General features: G+C 45.8%; 3 long non-coding RNA genes across 4 annotated transcripts in view; 2 read left to right on the top strand and 1 right to left on the bottom strand.

Annotated features, from left to right (window-relative positions):
* Positions 1–21,580, top strand: part of LOC311436393 — a 31,781-nt gene extending 10,201 nt beyond the window's left edge. Inside the window, exons 2-3 of one of the 2 annotated variants that reach the window (XR_014692808.1) lie at positions 12,068–12,241; positions 20,556–21,580. This is a non-coding gene — a long non-coding RNA (uncharacterized lncRNA). Of the gene's footprint in view, positions 1–12,067; positions 12,242–12,332; positions 13,583–20,555 lie in introns of those variants that run through there. The other variant, XR_014692809.1, reaches the window with a different exon arrangement.
* LOC311436259 lies at positions 4,349–11,112 on the bottom strand. Its single transcript, XR_014692704.1, has 2 exons — positions 10,305–11,112; positions 4,349–5,659 (listed from the first exon to the last, which is right to left on the bottom strand). It is a non-coding gene; the product is annotated as an uncharacterized lncRNA (long non-coding RNA).
* On the top strand, positions 5,656–9,001 carry LOC311436260. Its single transcript, XR_014692705.1, has 2 exons — positions 5,656–8,589; positions 8,629–9,001. It is a non-coding gene; the product is annotated as an uncharacterized lncRNA (long non-coding RNA).
* Positions 21,581–22,632: the final 1,052 nt, after the last annotated feature.

Below are 22,632 nucleotides of genomic sequence, written 5' to 3'. Positions count from 1 at the left end.
ATAACTCTGTCAACTTATTAGAAAACACTGTAGTAGGTTGGGCAGTCCCAGGTATATTTACAGTCTGGACAACCAAACCTTCCCCTAGTAACTCTTTATTAGGCCCGACTACCTTGGAAGTCTCGGGTTTTCCCTTCTTTATTAGGATGAGTCCTCCCCTATCTGTTCCGTGTTCGTAAAATCTGACATTTTTCCTAGTACCCAGCTAGTATCGTCCGAGTTTGTTATATTTATATATAGAACCTTGCAAATTTCTTTATTTCCGTGGAAGGTTCCTGTATACCCTATACCATGCCCTCACCACCTGTAACGGGGATCCAACTGTTGGTTACAACTTTGCAGCCCATATCCCACTTGTAAGAATTTATCCCGACCAGCCCCAAGTGTCCAGTCTGTAGCAATGGTTTCACACCCCCGGTATGCACAGTAATACACGTTCAGGCATTTACAGTACCCCTTTCCCGGGTTAGAACTTGGGCAGAAATAAAATCCCATATATTCCCAGCATCGGGGCCTCGAGATCAGCTGACATAGTGTAGAAGTAAAGCTTGGCCCCCCCCCGATGTTATCTGGGTTGCAATAACCTGTTGATCTTCGAATCAACTTAAAGTCCATTTAAAAGGTTGGTGGGAGTGGTGTTGAGTCGCTATGCAGGATGAAATCAGTGCGAGAACCCCCAAATACCGATAGGAATGGCTGAGGCCCATTTCTTTCCCCACTTACTCACTCCTCTGCCTCACTCGTCAGTTGGGTTGCAGCCAACTACGAGGTTTTAGTTCTTCTCGGCAGCAGTAGTGTTCTTCAGGGGAGAGCCTCTACCTTAACCCACGGTACCTATCGAGTTTGTCGCAATGTGAGCTCCAGGTCTTTGTTTCCTGGAGCGATCTCCCACTTCTCGTCACAGATGGGTCCTTTAACACGGCTGGCATGTGTCCATCCTTTCTCCGCAGTCCAAAGGGCTGTTTCTGTAGTAAGCAAAACAACATAGGGGCCTTCCCCATCGTGGTGTTAAAAAGAGTCTCTTTCAAAGTCTTCATTAGAATTGAGGGTGATCAAGTGGCAATTCCAAGTCATAGGGCATACCATATAGCATTTCAAAAGGAGAAATTCCTACATCAGTTCTGGGCTGCATCCATATGTTTAACAGTGCAAGGGGTAAGCATTTTACCCAAGAAGCCTTAATTTCCAGCATAAGTTTTGTTAGTTGTTTCTTAATTTCACCATTCATTCGCTCTACCTTTGCAGAAGAGGAGGGGTGCCAGGGGCTGTGAAAATCCCACTCAATCTCTAAGGCCTGCTTTAATCCTTGCAGTAAAACTTTACACTCATTCAGTCACATGGTCAATTAGGACAAACAAGTAACTCAGTAAAGTCTACCTGTATACTTTGGAAAGGTCAAAGCCCTGGCTCCTGTCCCCCTCTAGATAGGTTACAGAAGACCTTTTTTATTTACCTTTTGACATATAGTACATCCTCTGCATGTGTGCTTCCCTAAAGTATATATTTCTACACAGACATGCTTTCTTAGAACAACATCACACATTGCTTGCACCTCCCAATGACTCTTCTGATGTAAAACAGTTAATATTTGCCTCATTATCACTTTATTCAGCATTTCTCTCCCATTGGGGAGTATCGATTTTCCTTAAAATGATCCACATATTTGTAACATTAATACCTCCTTGGGAGGTTGTAATTGCTCCAAAACCTTTTTTAGAATTTACCCAAATAGATAGGTGGCCCTGTAAACCCCTGAGGTAAAATTGTCCACCTATATTGTTTCTTCCACCCCCATTTCAGAGTCTTTCCAGTCAGAGGTGAATATACGTTTGCTCTCAGGGCCTGAGAGCACTCCATTAATAACACTGTTATTCCAGTCTAACAATTTACTAGTTGAATGCCCAATTTAATCATCAAATCCCTTCCCAACAAGTTAGTTTCCGCCTTGGATACATACAATAATTGCCCAGTGATCATTTTATCCCCTGGTCTCAGCTTAGTATTCCCCAAAAGTGGCACTGTTATCCCAGTACCTTCTACCCCCATCACATTTAGGGTTTCATTAGTTAATTTAATCCCTGAAGCTTTACAAGTCAGTAATGACTTAGCTGCCCCAGTGTATTGGGTTTGCTGGCAAGGTTCGGGGGGGGGGGGGGGGGGGGGGAGGGGGGGGAGTGGGAAACTGCAGTGGCAGCCCCCGGGAGAAAAACCCAGAAACCTCCCCGTGGTAGGTAAGGGACAATTTCATCTGGCCCCAAAGGGGCCCACTGCTGCCCAGAGCCAAGCCATGAGCAACACAGTCCGTGCCTCTGTGAGAGCACATCCACGAAAACAAACAGACAAACAAACGAACAAAACCCTGCTGCTCAACAGCAGTTGGGAGAGCGAGAAACCCCCCCGCAGACACCAAAGTCAGTGCAGAAGGAGGGGGAGAAGGTGCTCCAGGCGCTGGAGCTGAAGCCCCCCTGCGGCTGCTGGAGAGGCCCCTGGTGGAGCAGGCTGTTCCCCCCCTCCCCGATGCTTGGGAAACTGAACAAACATCACAGCAAATATGCAAATATACCAAAACTTCTAGACTGTTACTTAGATAATGCCTACATCACCTTTCCCTGCTCATTCAATTTCAAACAGCTCTGTTAAATACTACATGCCACACCTTTAACACCTTCAGCAACCCTTTTAACACTTCCTTTATCTTTCTCAAGCCCGTACTTTTCTAATACCAACACCAAAGGCTCAGTCAGAGTCCAACTTAATTCCATACCTTTTCCCTCCAAGATACTGAAACAACATATCAATCAATATACCATATTTCATCCCATTTTCCTTCTTTCCACAAAAAACAACATTAACTGTAATATGGTGTTATAATTAATAGTTCCATTTAGGGGCCACTCCGCTCCATCCTCTAGTTTATAAAGTGGCCACCATTGATTACAATATTTGATAAGAGTTCTTTTACTTTCTGTACACTCTCACCCCACTATATCCCTCCAATGTGTTAGTATACACCCTAGGGGGCTTTTCCTCGAGGTTTCTTTGCTTTGAACATTTCCTATTGTAATCTACAGTGGTTAATATTCCACTGTTTTCCTAGAAACTCTTTACTAGTCAATCCCAATCCCTCCAAAATCCACAATATACAGATACACAAATAAAATCAAACCACTGTAAATTAACTGCCTGTTGACAATTACACTGAGGACATTTAAACCTGATGAGCCGATAATATGCCTGGGCAAATTTTGTTCCCTTAGGCATACACCTCAATGGCAGTTCTTATATTTACATATTTACATATTAACATATGAATAAAAGAATACTTTAACAAAAATGCCCGGGCTTTTATATATACAATATACAATGTACAGTTATTATTCCAGTTAGAATTATTCCTCAGCAGCTGCAAACACTATGCCAGTTGCCATTAAAGCTTGCTTACCGTCCTCCTGTCCTTTTCTTAAAATCTCGGACATCCCCGGAGTTAATGGGGATGGCCACATATTCCATTCCTGGCTGGGGTCCCCCCATCGCTATTTCTCGTAGAGGATATAATCCCTCCCTTAAAGCAGATTTCTGATTTCTTGCCCTGCTTCTGGTTACCGGCCCCTGTGTTTCATGATCCGATTCCGATTCTCCTGGATTAGCTAATTCGGGGAGTCCATTAAGGACGGGAGCCGTTGGTGCGGGCAGTGGAATATAGGGCGGGGGCGGTGTTGGGACTTCTAAGTCCTTTCTCTTTTTATCCCGCCCTCCTTTTTCTTTTAGAGGATATAGATGCATCCTCGTATCTGAATTTATCCAGAGGTGCACATACTCACTTTCTTCTAGACTAAAGGGTTCCTTTGAGTTTACATAAATATTTAGGCCTGACAAACCCAATCTTCAAAAGACCCAAATACAGGCCAGTAAAGGTGGTCTCCTCGAATCTGTTTACCACCCCAAACTTCAACACAATAATGTATCATTTTTACTTTATTCCTTCCCCGCCTAAAAGGGGAATCCTGCCAATTTTTAATCATTAATCCCGGGGTAACCTAACATCATACATTACCCCACCCATGGGACCAGAAGGCTTACTCTTCTTCTGTCCCATCTTCCAGAGTGTCCTCACACACACACACACACGCTCCCCCTTTTCGTGGCCCAGTCCCTCGCGGGATGTGGGAACCGCACTACCGAGGGGTCCGCTCTCGCTTCGTCCGCAATTGGACGTCTCAGTTGTCACACTCTGGGAAACCCAACCCCAACCGAACGGAACACCGGCCTATACTTACCCACCCCGTGGGTCTTCGTTCGGGCTTCGTGCATGTTATAAGTTGCCCCCTTAATTAATTTTCAGAGAGCATTGCATTAATAATAGAAAGGAATTTATTGAGTAAGCAACAGCAAGCAAAACAGCGCTGGGCGGCCGGGGAGTCTCGGCTCCACCAACGGCGCGCACCTCACCCCCGCCAGGGTCCCTTTTTATATCTTGGTAATTCTGGGATTACGTAGCACATCCTGGTATATTCTGCGACTGCGCGCACTGTTGCTAGGGGGTCGTCTCTGTCCCTCTGGTGGTCGTGAAGATGAAGGCCGTAGTCTTCCTCCGCGTTGTGGTTCAACTTCTTTTTTTTTATTTGGTCATGTTGGCCCAGCGTGAGACAGGAATGCAGGATGTTGATACACTAGTTTAGCAACTTATCAGGAGATGGTTACATGAACTTTGCTTTGAACAAAAGAGGCAACTGAGATGCAGAAGGAGAGAAGGGGAGGGGGTTCTCTTTTTTGTTACATTAAGCAAAAGAATTTTCATAGTGTCTAGCCAAGTATTATACATCTTACTTCAGCAGGGAGCTTTTGCAACTCCTGCTCCTCAAACGGAACTCCTTGTTTTATAATACAAAAGACAATGAACAAACATTTATTGTGTATTACAATCCCTCCTTTTTCTTTTAGTTACTCATTTTGTTCATTGAAGCTCTGCAATGCCTGGCTATTAAGAACTAATGTTTCCTTGATTCCTTCGTTGGTACTTATTGGCTCGTATTTGGCATGTATGAGCATTAGATGTGCCGCTTCTAAACATCCCTTTACAATCGCAATCAATTTATTAAAAATACATGGTCCAAAAGTTAGTGCTATTATTAATAACAACAAAGGTCCTGCTATTGTTGATAATAAAGTAGTAAGCCAAGGTGAATAATTAAACCAAGATTCGTACCAGCTCTGTTGGGCTTCATTCTCCTGTTTCCTTTTTTCCAACCCTTCCCTGGGTCTTGCCATTGTATCTCTTACCACTCCAGTGTGATCAGCATACACAGCATTCCTCTTTCAGGGCTGCAAACAGCCCATCCTGTTGAAAAATACCAAATCTAATCCCCTACGATTTTGTAACACTACCTCTGAAGTGACCTGATAGATTTTCCAGGGCCGAGATGGATTGTTCAGTTTGGGTCAGGTCCTCGTCCACAGCAACGCGTAAGGAAGTAAATTCTTGATTTTGTTTAACCAATGAGGCTACCCTGGTCCCCACTCTAGCTCCTCCCAGGATTATTAGGGTGGCCAAAGTTAGAGCCGTGAATGGTTCCCGTCTTTCCAGATGATAACTTGCCACTGTGTGCTGGGTATACATACAATCCTCAGGGTGGTATAGAATCCTTGGTATAATTATCACCTGTATACAAAAATCACGAGACGCATTAAAGAGTTTTAGTGATAGACAAAGAGTTACGCCCACTCATGAACAAACCCACCTAGCGTTGTTGGCTGGGATTAGCCACTCGGTTGATTGTTTTCCATTCTCCATGGTATTACATAGATGACACTTCCCACTAGGAACCGTGCCCACACACCTACCACCTCCAGTGACTTGTGTTAGTGTTACCCTTATGTCTTTTCCCCAACTGCAATGTAGAGGGCTGTTCTTGTTTGTGCGGGTGGGCTCCCCAGGATCCCCAATAGCATCATAATATGAAGGCCTTATACTAAAGCATAATCAACAGTGTTTTGTTACATTTGGGCTTGTTTTGTTTAATAATTGGTAGCTGGCATTCATGACCCCCCCCCCATATGTTATTCTCAACTATGTTATCATTCTCAGCTTTACCTGAGCTTGTAGGGCTGCCGAGGGTTGGCACTGTAGTATTTTCCACAGGCTGGATTCCCTGGACATTTTCTGACAATACCTCATTTGTTCCTACTGCCTGGGGCCTATCAGCATCCTCCTTTTTATTAGTATGAGTCCTCCCCTATCTGTTCTGTGTTCGTAAAATCTGACATTTTCCTAGTACCCAGCTAGTATCGTCAAGTTTGTTATATTTATATATAGAACCTTGCAAATTTCTTTATTTCCGTGGAAGGTTCCTGTATACCCTATACCATGCCCTTGCCACCTGTAACGGGGATCCACTTGTCAGTTACAACCTTGCGGCCCATATCCCACTTGTAAGAATTTATTCCGACCAGCCCCGAGTGTCCAGTCCGTAGCAATGGTTTCACACCCCCAGTATGCACAATAATATGCGTTTGGATAATTACAGTACCCCTTTCCTGGGTTAGAACTTGGGCAGAAATAAAATCCTGATAGGTTAAAGCATGGCTGCACTGACGCCAAGTCACATAATGTGATGCGGAAACTGGGAGCACCCGCTGTCGTTGTTTGCTGGATGATGAATTGATCCTCCCATCTGATTAAGCTCCATTTAAAAGGCTGGTGGGGATGCGCAGACCCATAGCTGACCAAAACGATGATACTGACTCCCATGTATCGTAGGAGGTGGTCGGAGCCCATCTAAATTGTCGGCCCCTCAGTCCCCCACCGTTTTCACTTCTCTGCCTCGCTTGTCAGTTCGGTTGCAGCGAACTACAAGGTATCGGTTCTTCTTGGCAGCAGCAGTGTTCTTCAGGGGAACCTACTAGGGAGCCTTCGAAACAGGGCCTCCTCCCCTTCCCACGATACACAGATAATACACAATACTTATCGAGTCCGTCTTAGTGTCAGCTTCAAGTCGTCAGGGCCTGGAGCTGCCTCCCATTTACCTTCCCGGACTGGTCCTTTCACTCGGCCGGCATGCGTCCATCCTTTCTGCGCAGTTCGAATAGCCGTTTCTGTGGTAAGCAAAACAACATAGGGGCCTTCCCCATCGTGGTGTTAAAGAAGTCTCTTTCCAAGTCTTAATTAGAATTGAGGGTGATCAAGTGGCAATTCCGAGTCATAGGGCATACCATATAGCATTTCAAAAGGAGAAATTCCTATATCAGTTCTGGGCTGTGTCCATATGTTTAACAGTGCAAGAGGTAAGCATTTTAACCAAGAAGCCTTAGTTTCCAGCACAAGTTTTGTTAGTTGTTTCTTAATTTCACCATTCATTCGCTCTACCTTTCCAGAAGAGGAGGGGTGCCAGGGGCTGTGAAAATCCCACTCAATCTCTAAGGCCTGCTTTAATCCTTGCAGTAAAGCTTTACACCCATTCAGTCACGTGGTCGATTAGGACAAACAAGTAACTCAGTAAAATCTACCTGTATACTTTGGAAAGGTCAAAGCCCTGGCTCCCGTCCCCCTCTAGATAGGTTACAGAAGACCTTTTTATTTACCCTTTGACATATAGTACATCCTCTGCATGTGTGCTTCCCTAAAGTATATATTCCTACACAGACATGCTTTCTTAGAACAACATCACACATTGCTTGCACCTCCCAATGATTCTTCTGATGTAAAACAGTTATTTGCCTCATTATCACTTTATTCAGCATTTCTCTCCCATCAGGGAGTATCGATTTTCCTTAAAATGATCCACATATTTATAACATTAATACCTCCTTGGGAGGTTGTAATTGCTCCAAAATCTTGTTTAGAATTTACCCAAATAGATAGGTGGCCCTGTAAACCCCTGAGGTAGAATTGTCCACCTATATTGTTGCTTCCGCCCCCATTTCAGGGGCTTTCCAGTCAGAGGTGAATATACATGTACGTTTGCTCTCAGGGCCAGAGAGCACTCCATTAATAACACTGTTATTCCAGTCTAACAATTTACTATTTGAATGCCCAATTTAATCATCAAATCCCTTCCCAACAAGTTAGTCTCCGCCTTGGATACATACAATAATTGCCCAGTGATCATTTTATTCCCTGGTCTCAGCTTGGTATCCCCCAAAAGTGGCACTGTTATCCCAGCCCCTTCTACCCCCATCACATTTAGGGTTTCATTAGTTAATTTAATCCCTGATACTTTACAAGTCAGTAATGACTTAGCTGCTCCAGTGTATTGGGTTTGATGGCAAGGTTTGAGGGTGTGTGAGGGGTGTGGGGGTGGGAAACTGCAGTGGCAGCCCCCGTGAAAAACAAAACAAAACAAAAACAGAAACCTCCCCGTGGTAGATAAGGGACAATTTCATCTGGCCCTAAAGGGGCCCACTGCTGCCCAGAGCCAAGCCATAGCAACATAGTCCGTGCCTCTGTGAGAGCACATCCACGAAAACAAACAAACAGACAAACAAACAAAAACCTGCTGCTCAACAGCAGCTGGGAGAGCGAGAAACCCCCCGGCAGACACCAAAGTCAGTGCAGAAGGAGGGGGAGGAGGCGCTCCAGGCGCTGGAGCCGAAGCCCCCCTGCGACCGCTGGAGAGGCCCCTGGTGGAGCAGGCTGTTCCCCCCTCCCTGATGCTTGGGAAACTGAACAAACACCACAGCAAATATGCAAATATACCATAACTTCTAGACTGTTACTTAGATAATACCTACATCACCTTTCCCTGCTCATTCAACTTCGAATACCTTTAACACTTTCCACAAACCTTTTAACACTTCCTTTATCTTTCTCTAGCCTTTACTTTTCTAATGCCGACATCAAAGGCTCAGTCAGGGGCCAACTTAATTCCGTACCTTTTCCCTCCAAGATGCTGAAACAACATCAATATACAACATTTCATCCTGTTTTCCTTCTTTCCACAAAAACAACATTGACTGTAATATGGTGTTATAATTAATAGTTCCATTTAGGGGCCACTCCGCTCCATCCTCTAGTTTATAAAGTGGCCACCACTGATTACAATATTTGATAAGGGCTCTTTTACTCTCTGTACCCTCTCAGCCCACTATATCCCTCCAATGTGTTAGTATACATCCTAGGAGGCTTTTCCTCGGGATTTCTTTGCTTTGAACTTTTCCTATTGTAATCTACAGTGGTTAATATTCCACCGTTTTCCTAGAACCTCTTTACTAGTCAATCCCAATCCCTCCAAAATCCACAATATACAGATACACAAGTAAAATCAAACCACTGTAAATTAACTGCCTGTAGACAATTACACTGGGGACATTTAAACCTGATGAGCCGATAATATGCCTGGGCAAATTTTGTTCCCTTAGACATACACCTCAATGGCAGTTCTTATATTTACATATTAACATATTAACATATGTATAAAAGAACACTTTAACAAAAATGCCCGGGCTTTTATATATACAATATACAATGTGCAGTTATTATTCCAGTTAGAATTATTCCTCAGCAGCTGCAAACATTATGCCAGTTGCCATTAAAGCTCGCTTACCCTCCTCCTGTCTCTTTCTTAAAATCTCAGACGTCCCCGGAGTTAATGGGGACTGCCACATATTCCTAGTCACTGGTCCCTGAGCGCTAGAGTCAGAGTTGTTATTGGCATCTCCCTGGGGTTGCAGATAAAGAAGCCCGGGAGTCAGAGGGGCTGCAGGTGGGCGTGGTGGAATATAGGGAGGCAGTGGGGCTGGGATCTCTAATTCTCGGTTTTTCTTGTGCCTCCCATCCCCTCCTTTTTCTTTTAGAGGATATAAATTGGCTCGAGTTTCCGAGCTGATCCACAAATGTGCATATTCACTTTCTTCCAAACTAAAAGGTTCTTTTGAGTTTACATAAATATTTAGGGCCTGGCAAACCCAATCTTCAAAGGACCCAAATACGGGCCAGTAAAGGTGGTCTCCTCGAATCTGTTTACCACCCCAAACTTCAACACAATAATGTATCATTTTTACTTTATTCCTTCCCCGCCTAAAAGGGGAATCCTGCCAATTTTTAATCATTAATCCTGGGGTAACCTAACACCAGACGTTACCCCGCCCATGGGACCAGAAGGCTTACTCTTCTTCTGTCCCATCTTCTGGAGCGCCTTCACACACACACACACTAATCGCTTCCCCCTTTTCGTGGCCCAGTCCCTCGCGGGATGTGGGAACCGCACTACCGAGGGGTCCGCACTCGCTTCGTCCGCAATTGGACGTCTCACAACGACACGCTCCAGGATACCCAACCCCAACCGAACGGATCACCGGCCTATACTTACTCACTCCTGAGTCTTCGTTCGGTCTTCGTGCACAAAGATTACTAGGGGTTGCCGGCTTTATTTGCTTGCTGCCGAATTTAGGGTTCGTCGGTGAAGGATTTGAATGAAAGTAATCCTAGCGAAGGCCGCTGAAATCAGCGGGGCGCCCCCTCCGAAGGTCTTTCAATCAGATTGCCTTCATCCGAGTCACGGCACCAAATTTGTTATAAGTTGCCCCCTTAATTAATTTTCAGAGAGCATTGCATTAATAATAGAAAGGAATTTATTGAGTAAGCAACAGCAAGCAAAACAGCGCTGGGCGGCCGGGGAGTCTCGGCTCCACCAACGGCGCGCACCTCACCCCCGCCAGGGTCCCTTTTTATATCTTGGTAATTCTGGGATTACGTAGCACATCCTGGTATATTCTGCGACTGCGCGCACTGTTGCTAGGGGGTCGTCTCTGTCCCTCTGGTGGTCGTGAAGATGAAGGCCGTAGTCTTCCTCCGCGTTGTGGTTCAACTTCTTTTTTTTTATTTGGTCATGTTGGCCCAGCGTGAGACAGGAATGCAGGATGTTGATACACTAGTTTAGCAACTTATCAGGAGATGGTTACATGAACTTTGCTTTGAACAAAAGAGGCAACTGAGATGCAGAAGGAGAGAAGGGGAGGGGGTTCTCTTTTTTGTTACATTAAGCAAAAGAATTTTCATAGTGTCTAGCCAAGTATTATACATCTTACTTCAGCAGGGAGCTTTTGCAACTCCTGCTCCTCAAACGGAACTCCTTGTTTTATAATACAAAAGACAATGAACAAACATTTATTGTGTATTACAGTGCACAAAGGTTGCCTGGGGTTTACCGGTTTTATTTGCTTGTGTCTAATTTTGGGTTCGTCGGTGAAGGGTTTGATTGAAAGTAGTCCTAGCGAAGGCCGCTGAAATCAGCGGGGCGCCCCCTCCGAAGGTCTTTCAATCAGATTTGCCTTCATCCGAGTCACGGCACCAAATTGTTATAAATTAGACCACACAATTTACTGGTCTATTGAAATTATTTTATTAATCAAGTAAGCAGACATAAGCAAAACAGCGCTGGGCGGCTGGGGAGTCTCCGCTCCGCAACAGCACGCAACTTCCCCTTTCCAGTGTCGCTGTTTTATAGCATTGAAGTTCCGGCTTGTCAAGACTTGTCGAGACCTGTCGAGACCTGTCGACTTGTTGAGACCTGTCCTGAGATTGCGCAGTCTGTTGTTGGGGGTCGTTGTTCTTCCTCTGGTGATCATGCGTTGTGCTTGTGTTCAGGTGGGGGCAAAACAGGATGTCTTGCTTTGTCCCCATGTTACAATGCCGTGAGTTGTGAAACCTTATCTCCTCAGTAGATTCTTTAAATTCTCAAGGACAATGAACAAACCCCTACTAATTTATCACAACGAATTTTAGCGTTGACGTGCTGTTTGAATTAAGTCTGGATGTGGAGTGAATTAGCATGTTTGCCCGTGCTGCCCATCCATGACTTTGTTGCACTGCCTTTGGGTTTATCTGACGTTGGGCACTGTCCATTTGCTTTACGGGGAAGAGTTGTGTCGAGGGCAGCAAATCTCTGGCTTTATTGCTATGCAAGTTTTGAGGCTCCTGAAAGTAGTGGAGCTCTGCAGATTAACTCCAGGCCTAGATTTAAAAGTGTGCGGTGATTCATCTGCGTTTGAATGAGTTCTGTAATTTGAAAACAAATGGAAAGCTAAATGCATGTTGTAAGCTCTGTGCTTTGTTGTAAATACCGCACATCAGTAGGAGCACTTGCTCGCCAGCCGATGGGACGTGTCGCCAATGTTGCTGCTATAAAAGCCTCATCAGCGGGCAGTTGTTCAATCAGCCTCCTGGGAAGAGCAGAGAAGATTCCCTCAAGTGACGGGAGCTGCATATTTATGGCGTATAATCTGTGTGCCATCTGCTGGGAGACAGGTGAGAAACAAAGTGGGGAGAGAAAAACTCCGTCACGGGGAGGGGGCCTTTAAAGAACTGACTGTTTTATACGCATGTATTTCCCAACCAGGGGAATTGCAGCAGAAGGCAGTTACATTTCTGCAGAGTTGTGCTTCTGAACTTCAGACAGAGAGCAACTGGGAGCTCTGTAGCTCTCTGGGAGCTACAAGAAATATTTATTTCTTAAATGGCTCAGCGTGCAGAAGCAAGGAACTCTCCCTTCTGTCATTAGGTAATTGCGGCTTGTGCTGGCTTTGGTTTTGGTCGCCAGTATGCGAGCAAATGGCATCAGCAGCCTGTGTCTGTCTTACAGAGGGCAGGAGCTCCTCCTGCCCAGAGCTGCTGTTGTGACTGGCATCTGCCCTAGCATATGGGGATTTCTTGCATCGTGCTGATTAACTGCGGCAGGAACAGTTTTAGTGTCGTTTAGCAAGAGCATAAATATTCTAATAAGCTATGGAGAAGAGATTTTATATTGAAATGCATCTCTTCTGTCATTTGTCTGAGTGTTTCAAGTGGACCAACTTCAATTTGGTGAGTGGAACATCGTCACAATGGCAGCAAGAATTGACTTCTGGGTTAGCTGGGTCAGCGTGTGTCAAGTACCTTCGAGTCTAATTGTTGAGAGGCACTGTAGTCTGATGTGAGGAATAGATTGTTACCCCCTCTGTGTTAGGCAAAGATTTCCATTCGTTGATACGCTGAACTCCTGAAATTAAAGATATACATATGTATATGTATTTTTTTTTTTCCTGGAAGCCGGTGGAATGATTTAATTTCTGCAGACAAGCTCATGTAGACACCAGGCAAGAGCTGCCCTGGTTTCCTGCAGCAGCCCATGGTTGCCCTTGCAGAAGAGCTGTTGCCTGAAGCAGGCCAGTTCCCTTGGTGTCCTGAGATACAGCTTTCTGCTACAAGCCCTGAATCCCCATTCCTGTTGGGTATGTGAATGACTTGTTAGGATTTTGGGCCGTGATCTTTAGGCAAAACAAGCCCAAACTTGATGTGAGTCATTTGGCACGAGAAACGGGTAGATTCCCGGTCACGAAGCGTTCAAGGCATATGGGATGGCAGTGATATGGAGGAGCTTTCACTGCTGACAGCTTTTGAAAGGAGCTCACGTGAAGAGCACGCCTGGGAGGCCCTGCCAAAGCGTCTGTGTAGCAGCTCCAAGGCTTCTGGGTGCTCGGAGCCAATGGTAAATGAATTGTGTACGGAATCATTCCTGAAAGCAGACAGTGAGCCATACACGTGCTGTGAGTGGCGATTTATCAAACCGAGCTGATTGTTAAATAAATGCTCCTGTGCAATTTGTAATGGCTGTGTTTTTGGTTCGTATTGATATGATTGGATCTGACATAGTTGTGATGAGTAATTCAGCTTCATTAGGAGGCAGCTTAATCCACTGCTGTGTTTTCCCCTAATTCCAAGTGGAAGTGCTTTCAGAATGGCCCCAGTAAGGAAAGGGTTGAAATAACTTGGTGCCTGTGTTATTCCCCAGGTTTGCTCAAGGTAGCAGCCCTCGCTTCGGGAAGACCTGCTTCTTTCTTTCAAAACCAACCCATTTCCAAACACCCTCGTGCTTTCCTCCTGAAGGAAAAAGCAGGGGTTTTAAAGTCTTCTCTCATCATATGCCTGTCTCAGTCTTGGAAGCCACGTTTAAATCTCCATTCTGAGAAGCAGGATGGCACTACTGCCTTTGAGATGGCAGCGTGCTCCTTCTGAATGGCAAAAGCGTGGAAAATTCTGGAATGTGATTCTGCTGGGTTGACACATGTATTTCCCAGCCTTGAAAAGTCAGTGCTGCCAGCTGAACCTAGTTAGGCTCCAGAAAACAACACCGTTGGACTAATGTGTAGCTCCAAAATAAGGTGTTCGGTCTGCTCTATGAGTAGCAGTTGGCCTTTCTATGCAGGGGATAATTTGGAGGTGTTCGTTCATCTCCTTGAGCGGCGAGGTGACTGTTCTTCAGTCGGTAGGAAGGTCTCAGGTTATAGGAAAGGCAGCTCCATTTTGGCAGAGGAACGAGCTACTAATAGGTCCCTCTAACAGAGGAAACATTTCGTGTTTCATTGCTAGAAATAAGCCAATGCTGCAAAATCTGAATCAACTCCAAACTTCAGGAAACCTGAAATTTAGGATTTCCTTTCAGGTCTGTTAAAAGATCCACACTAGCTGCAAAATGGAAATCCTAAATCGTGGTCCAAACTCCCTCGAAGTTAGGGATTATTCTAACGAATCTAAAATTGCACTACTGGAATACTTTTTGGTATTGAAGTTGAGTTTAACGCACTTAAGTTCTATGCTTATAGCGACTTGGCTTTGCTGTTTAGAAAAATTAAATTTCCGTTTTATTGTTTTTTTTTTTTTTTCCCTAACCTTTCTTTGCAGGTGTTTTCTTTTGGTAGCTCTGCTTCTGGTACTAATCCTTCCTCACAGGCTTGGCAGCCAAGTCTTGCTATCGTCATTGCACTGCATTTCTTCTTCTCAGCATCAGCTAGATTTAATCACTCCCCCGAGCAGAGATGGGAATTGAACTTGCCTCCAGCACGCATGAACTTGGTAAATACTGGTGTGATAGGAGGGAGAAAATGGAAAAGGCTGCAAATCCCACTGCAGTTAATTCCTTAATCCAATATTAAGGTTCCTAGGTCTGTCTGTACAAATATTGACTACTGTCCAAGAACATAAAAGAAGCGGTTCAGCCTTAAAAGAGATAGGAGCGCTTTTCTTTCTGGGAAGAGCATTTAGAAAGAAAATAGGTTTCTTCCATAGAAATTAGAGGTGTGGGTCGCCAGCTGGTGCTTATTTGTGCAGTTATGACATGAAAATTAATTTCATGATACCATCCTAGTCTGTCTTTCTTTTGGCCACTACTGTCCTCTGGTTAGATAACATCTGCCCTAGAACACAATTGGTTTGAGTTTAGAGTTTGAGTGGTCATTTCCTACTCTTACCCACGTTGGTTATAATCTCTCCGCATTTATTTAGAGCCCTAATTATGCACCGGAGCTGAGGTCAGGAGAGGAGAAGGGGCAAAGAGATGCATTTTGTTGGTGTCGAAAGATCAGTTTGTAGGCAGATATTTCACGTTTGTTTCCTAAAGCAAACACGTCAGCTACTCTTACGTGGAAGATGTCATGAGAAAACTAGAAAGCTTGTTAGGTAAAATGAGAAATAAGAACAGAGCCTCTGAGTGGATTTGGTAAGCCAGACAAGTAATTCTGAAACGTTCACCCTTCATTTATATCAAAATGCTTTTCACAGAGCTTTACAAAACCGGGTATGGTGCCACTGCTAAAACGTTTCTCTCGCTGGGTGGAGATGGAGGCACAAGATCTGCACCAGCACGTATGCAAACTTTGAGGGTGTGGGGGGAAACCCCACCTGATTTCAGAACTCACCGTCCACGCACCTGGTAATGAGTTGGCAGTGGTTCTGTGAGCCTTATGGTGATCCTAAAATGCTGAAGTCCAATTCTGCCCTCATCTGTCCGGTCATTAATCTGGGAATAATCTACTGAAAACAGCCTAGTCACTAGGGTGACGTGAGTATGGAAGGGGTGCAGGAGAGAAGGGAAGTGTCTGTGTGTTAGACTCCTTCCTTGTGCATCAGCATGCTTACAATGGAGGGCAGTCATTTACCCCTCGAGTGGTGTAGGAACGTGGGCTGTTTCTGTCCAATTTATGCACGTTTTTCTGTGGTGGGGGATACTTTCCACATCCATTGTGTCGTTTCCTTCTTTGTTCATGGAAATGGTTGTCGTAAGGGATTTTTTCACGGCTCCAAGTCACCCTAAACTACCTGAGCGGGTGTTCAGTGGTGGCAGATCTCGGTTGCTTTGTAGTGAGACAAATCATGAGGGTCTCCCATCCTCCTGGCTGCTTTCTCCAAACGAGAGAGAGAGTTTTCATGGGGCGTTGCAGTGCGTAACTTCACATAGCACAGAAGAGCACTGGATATTCCTTGCTAGGTAGTAGCTTAAAAATGTGAAGGCAAAGGAATGGTAGTGCCTGGAAAGAGACCAAAGGTTCCCAGGAGTGGCAGGTGGATAACTCTTCAAGGCTTTTAATGACGGCTCTGCAGCTGCAAGACCTAGGTGTGTTTCTGGTTTTGGCTGGGGAACGATGTTTGGGAAAGCTGGAGTCCTGAGTTGCGAGGTGCCAGATGTTCTAGCCTTAACTAACACAGCGCTCTGGTCCTGCTGCCATTTACCTTGAGACTTGCAGGGGAGGGGACGTGGACTGGGAGATGCCGGGCTCTGCTCCGAGGGAACCAGCCACTGGGGGCATGGGGGTGGCCTAGGGAGTCTCAGACCTGATGTGAGGAACAATTTATTTGCTGGGAGAGTGGTCAAACAGTGCAACAGGCTGCCCAGCGAGGTGGCTGATGCCCCAGGCCTGTCGGTGCTCCAGAGGCATTTGGGCGATGCCCTCGTTAATATATTCTGGCTTTTGGTCAGCCCTGAAGCGGACCCGATGACCACTGAAGGTCCCTTCCACTGAACTGTCCTATTTTAAAAGCTGCATGTGTGCAGGTTTTACATTGCAGCTGGCTGCCTCTAAGCAGAGCTGCCCAGAGAGCAGGTAGAAATGTCAGTGAGAGATCAGGCAGACAGCCCCTCGCTGCCTGAAATTTAACATAACACCACCACCACTGGAGCAGCAGGCTGCAATGGAGGCATCGTGTCCCCCGATGAATCCCCTTCTGGAGCGTGTCACCAGAGTGCTCATTAAACAACACTGGGCCAACAGGGTCACTGGCCAGTGACTTCTCCTCATTTTGTTTGCACGGGTTTAACGCTCTCCTTCCTTCCCTTTTGCAAATAAATCAGTCAGCCTCTTTGCAGAAAGTGGGTATCCATCAAAAAAGGATAAGAGAAGTAAAATTTTTAGCAATGTTTTGTTGCTAGTCTACCTATCTAGATAGGTTCCCCTATTCCCTATGTTACTGAGAACTTGCTCCGCTTTTAATAATTATTTTAGTGTTGGTTTTTTAATGTTCACATGGAAATGCCCTAGGGAAAAAATGTACTTATTATCCTTTCACCGTTTTGTGCTGAGCAGGAAAGGCAGGTCACCTCACTGCTGTGGAGTTGCATGCAATGTGTGTTTGCAGTGCACTTAGCAGAGACCAGCCACTTAATTGGAGAACTGAAGGCAGCCAGAAATGAGCCATACAGCATCCTGGGGAGGGGGAGGAGGAGAAGTTATCCTCGTTTGCCTGATCACTAGCAAATTGGGATCTGTTTTTGACCTGGTCTTAGGCAAAAGTGTAAAATTCTGGATGAGTAATGTGCTTGTCATCCGGTTTTTAATTACTTAGTAGCTTAAAAACACTCTGAGAAGGAATGTCTTGTTTTCTAGGATGAGTCTCCTGGAGAGACCTAAGGGTCTTTGTTAGCTCCCAGGCACAGAATAAAATGGGATGTTACTGAGATGTGAGGATGATCCAAAATGAGTTTTTCTCAGGAGCAGGAAATAAAGTGCTTTTATCTTCTGTCAGCTTTCAGGTTGCCTGTATTTGCCACGTCACCTCGTGAAGTTCTTGTGTTTAAGCAAATCTGCAATTTTTCACATGCAATTTATCAAAAGAACACGTGCAAACCTGACAGGTCTCCTTTGTCTGTGGATGGTAAAGCCTTTTTAATTTGTTCGTGTTTTGCACTGTTCCCACTTAAACCGACAGCTGAGTAAAACCGTGCATGCCTTCGCTTGGTACTTCCACAGAGCTGTGGGGTTTTGGACTCCAGACAAGGCGTAAGGTGTTCCCAAGTGGTGTTGGCAGTGTCAGGTCACTTAGAAACATGTCAGCATTGCAAGAGACAGGTAATGCTGGTGATCACATACCTGACTGCTCTCTCATCTCCGTCGATGATGAATTCATGTGCAGTGAGGGTGTTAGCACAGGTCTCTCAATCAGAACTCCAAGTGGAGCTTGTAACTATGAGGAGCCTTTAAAATAACAGGAGGTGAGCTGAAAAGCTTACTATAGAAGAGCCTGTGAGGAGTGGTCTCGAGAACTTTGGGCTCAGCCTGTAAGAACAGAGCTATGGACAGCTCCTGCCATAATCTTCGTATGGCAGCATTTTGCCATCACCCTAGGTCTGGTTCTTAAAAATGTAGTTGTCTGCTACCGACAGCAAAGTAGGGGATGCCAGCAGCTGTGTTGGACGGGCTCAGCTGCTTGCAGTTGTCCTCACTGGCTGACCCGAACTTACTCCCTTTTCTCTGTTCCTCCAGAAGGCTGCTCCTGATGCCCGGGTCCCAGGCAGAGCGTTGTTTTCTTGCGGTTTATTGTCTTTAGAAAGAGATCTCTGCAGAGTTTGTGCTAGGATATCGTAAAAGGGTTGTAAGCTTTTATCCAGATTTGTGAAGAGTTGGTAATCTGTTCATGCACGTTACTTTCTGTAGAGTTCCCTGGGATACAGAGAGGTAGGAGAACAGAGCACTCTTTTCCTGCGGCTGAAATGGCCCCGTAAAACTGTAGGTTATTAGGAGCAGGCAGGTACCTAGCACTTTTTTTTTGTTTGTTTTGAGAAATCAATATACTGATTTGTCTTTCTCTGCTCCCCTCAACACATTAAAAGTACGCCAGATAAGTCCTGTCAGCTTCAGACTGAATTATACTTTGAAGCATGAACATAAAGTTAATGCAGAAAAATTTGACTGAAGATTCTCAGACCTAGTTTTGCTTTGTGTTAAACATGGAAATTGCTTTACCTATCCTCAGAGTTTGAACTAAAACCAAAACTTGTTCCTCAGCAAGATGTCTCCTAAGCCAGAGCCAGCTGCTCAGCTCTTGGAATGCCGCAGCAGAGCACACCTACTCCGTGCAGGTTTTTTCATATTTCATTTCCATGTTTGAGTGACTGCCTAATACATCTTGGCTTTGAAAATAGGCAAAGAAACCAAAATGTTTGAAAACCAGCAGTTAGGCGCTTCCCTTACATTCCCAGGTTTGATCAACACGCAATCAGATGATGCCAGATACTCAGTTGGAACTTGGCATCAATAGTTCCTCTGTGTAGGCAGACTACGGTGTGTAAACGATTAGTAGTGATTGTGGTGTACCAGCTGGTTGCCATATAGCTAGATACTTTGTGTATTCGTCTGTATCTGTCCATAGGCAAATCAACGCAGAAGCTTTACGTAGATCTTTGTCAGTGATTAATTGGCACTGTCAACACTGAAATATTTCATTTCCCTCCCCCCCCCCCCCCATAATCTTTCTCGCTAGCTTAGTTAGAACTGCCAGAATTATGTTTCTGTATGCACGCAGGCAAAGTTGGAGTTAACCGTGTGATTTGGTTTTACTGGGGGTAAGGTATTTTATGGTTCGTTACAAGGTGCTAATTCTCAGTGCAGCAAGGTCCTAACATGTAACCAGTGCCACAGCTCTTGTCTCTCAGCCTGGAAGAGGGAGAGGTAGCTTCAGAATTTAACATTTCTGGACAGCCTTGAAGTTACTGAGATTTTTGGATGGAGTGGTTACTGGGAGTAGAAATCCAAGCTGAACAGAACAAGGAGCTGTCTGAAACATTCAGGACAGATTTCTGTTCTCAACTAAAAAGCTCAGAAGTTTGATAAAGTTTTGAAATAAATGAATGAGGTTCCATGAGCCCTACTCGGTAACACTTTATTTCGTGGCATACGTATATAAGTTCACCTTGCTAGTCCTGTACAACCTTTCTGCTTTGTTTTCCTTCCTGCCACTCCTTATTTGTAGACACACAATTCATAAAGCTTTCAAGAATATTCTTGGGAAAAGTAGTGTGACTATTTTCCAGGTGGTAAACTTTGCTGTGTTATCACGATACTACACTTTTGATGCTTTTGTCTAGAATTATTTTACACAAAATATTGTTTTTTTTTCCTCCTTGGTGTATTTTGGCATGGTTTTTATACCTCAAGATGAAGACATTGCTGCTACTTAAATAACATTACTGTTTTTTTTATGCTTGAGCTTGCAAAGTGTGCGAGAATGGTCTCTCCGTGACTTTCCAGCCCTCTGTCAACAGATCTTTAGCCAGCTGCCATTTCCCACACCGTACATTTCTTTCAAATCTGCAGAGCCCAGTTCCCAACTTCGCTCCCTGTGCTAGGCCGAGTGCCCTGAAGTTCCCTGCGCTGTACACGCAGTGTTTTCCTCAGCTTAATTGTGGCTGGCGTGCTGCTAATCGCTGTGTGGGCTGTTAGCCGCGGGCACTTGCACTGAGATATTTAAGAAAATGAGCCTGTCAGCCTTAGCAAGGTTTGGAGAAACACAGAAGTGTGCTGAACTGCCTTCCCAGAAACGCGTGGACTGGATTCACTCGCTTGTGGATTGTGGCCCAGGAGAAGCCACGAGAAGAGGCAAAGCTCCCTGGAAATCAGGCGCATCTCTCTCAGACCTGGAGTGAAGCCCGGGCGCTGGGGTCCTCGCTGCTGCCCAAAGCAAGTGCTACAGTGACTGCACTGCACGATGATGGGTTCTTTATATTACAGTCAGTAAACAGGGAGCTGTGAAACATGTCAAAGGGAAGAGCTGGTGTGTCTGAAGCTTGAGGCTACTCTGAGAAAGGATCCTACTCAGGGTGCAGGAGCGGAGGCAGAGGGCAGTCCCGGTGCCCACGGGGCAGCCTGTCTCTCTGGCAAGCAAAATGGCCCAGGAAGGGGCCCCCAGAGCCCTTCACCATCCTCCTCCTCCCACCCCAGGGCCTCTTTCAGGCCTTTTTCAGAAGCCCCCTCCCAGCACGGCCATGTCGGGTCTGGGGCGTGGCGCCATCACTGCGGCCATCACTGAGGCCTCCTGATGTCCCTGTGGCATCTGCCCCCCGGCGTTGTCCTGGCGCCTATAAAAGCCCCTGTGCCTCAACCCCCCCTCGCTGATCCCCCAGGATCTCTAGCGAATGCCAGCCATGGTTGGTCTGAAGAGAACCTGGGGCGACAGCTGCCCACCCCTGTGTGGGACCAAGCGGTTCGTGGAGCCTGCGAGGAAGTGGAGGCGGAGGAGCGCCAGTGGAGACGGGGCGGCCGCGGCGGATGGTGTGGAGCCCATGGAGGTGGATCCACCTGCGGAGGACGAGGAGCCGATGGAGGTGGATCCACCTCCAGCCCATCTGGTGTGGCACAACACCATCGTGCCAGGGCTGCCACCGGCAAGACAGCACCAGCATCATCGGAGAACCACCCGGACCACTCCGTACTCCCGGCCCTGCCTCCGCCGCCACGCGTAGGGGGGAGAGGCCATCCCGTTACCATCATGCAGGGTTGCCTGCACCATGGCCTCTCCCCCCTCCCCTCCCTTTCCTCTTCCCCTTCCCCTTCCCCCCCTTTCCTGCAGAAGTGTCATCTCTTCTGCACGGAGCCCCAAGCACTGGGCAAGAGCGCACTCGGCTTCCTCTGGGCACTGGGCGACAGGAGAAGCCCTCCAAAGGCCACGCTGGGCATGGGGTGTCTTGGAGAAGGCTGCCAAGAGGTGCTTGAAGACGAAGCCTGGCCCTGCATGGCTTCTTATTTGAAGAGTTTATTTCATAAGCAACATTAAACAGATCAGATTATTTTATCATTTCCAAACTTGAGCATACATAAATGCAGAATCCAATAAATCTTGAAAAACTACTTCATGATTTTTTTATATAGAACTTATTTTTATATAGAACTCATTGCTTTTCTTCCTCCCTAAAACACTTGCTTTAAGGCCTTTTTCTTGAAATAATTTTTTTTTGCAATTGTGTGCAGGGAATTTAGGTATAACATACAATAATGAGGTGTGAGAATCTTTGTTAGTACAATTAGTGAACGCAGGATGAATTCAGAGTCATGAATTTCACATCCCTAACCCCAAACCATCCTGTGGGATGTTTCAGTACCAGTGCTTTAAGCAGGCTACACCAAACTGAAGAGTAGTGGAAAAAGATCTGACGCGTGCATCACAGAGCAGGCAAGTTCCCATGTTGACAAATGGTAGGCAGAGCATTATCATTCGGACACTGGCTGGAAAGCATGTTTAGCAAGATGCCGGCTAGTGAGTCTGGGCAGTTGGTATTTTACAGGCCAAGAGACGAGCCCCCAGCCACAGGCCGTGTTCCTTACAGGAGTGCTCTTCAAGCAGCCTCTGACTGCACATGGCAGCAATGTTCACTCCTCTCACAGCCCCACTGCAGTTACAGTGCTGCGCTCACTCTGACCTCTGAAGCCTGATCGTTTCCCTAAACCTAGCCAGGTATCCCCTCCATCTAAATACTTAATATTCTTCAAAGAATACCAACTTTCTGCAGCCCCTAAAAGTTTAACCATGGTTCAGTGGTGTAGGAAGCAGAAAGGAGAGGCTCCCAGATACGACGTGGCTTGCTCAAAGACAGGAAGGAAGTCTGAGGCAGAAGAAAT

The sequence above is a fragment of the Aythya ferina genome, assembly GCF_964211825.1.
Source record: "Aythya ferina genome assembly, chromosome: 4".
NCBI lineage: Eukaryota > Metazoa > Chordata > Aves > Anseriformes > Anatidae > Aythya > Aythya ferina.
The sequence above is the reverse complement of the archived record's forward strand: the minus strand, read 5'-3'. Positions and strand labels throughout refer to the sequence as shown.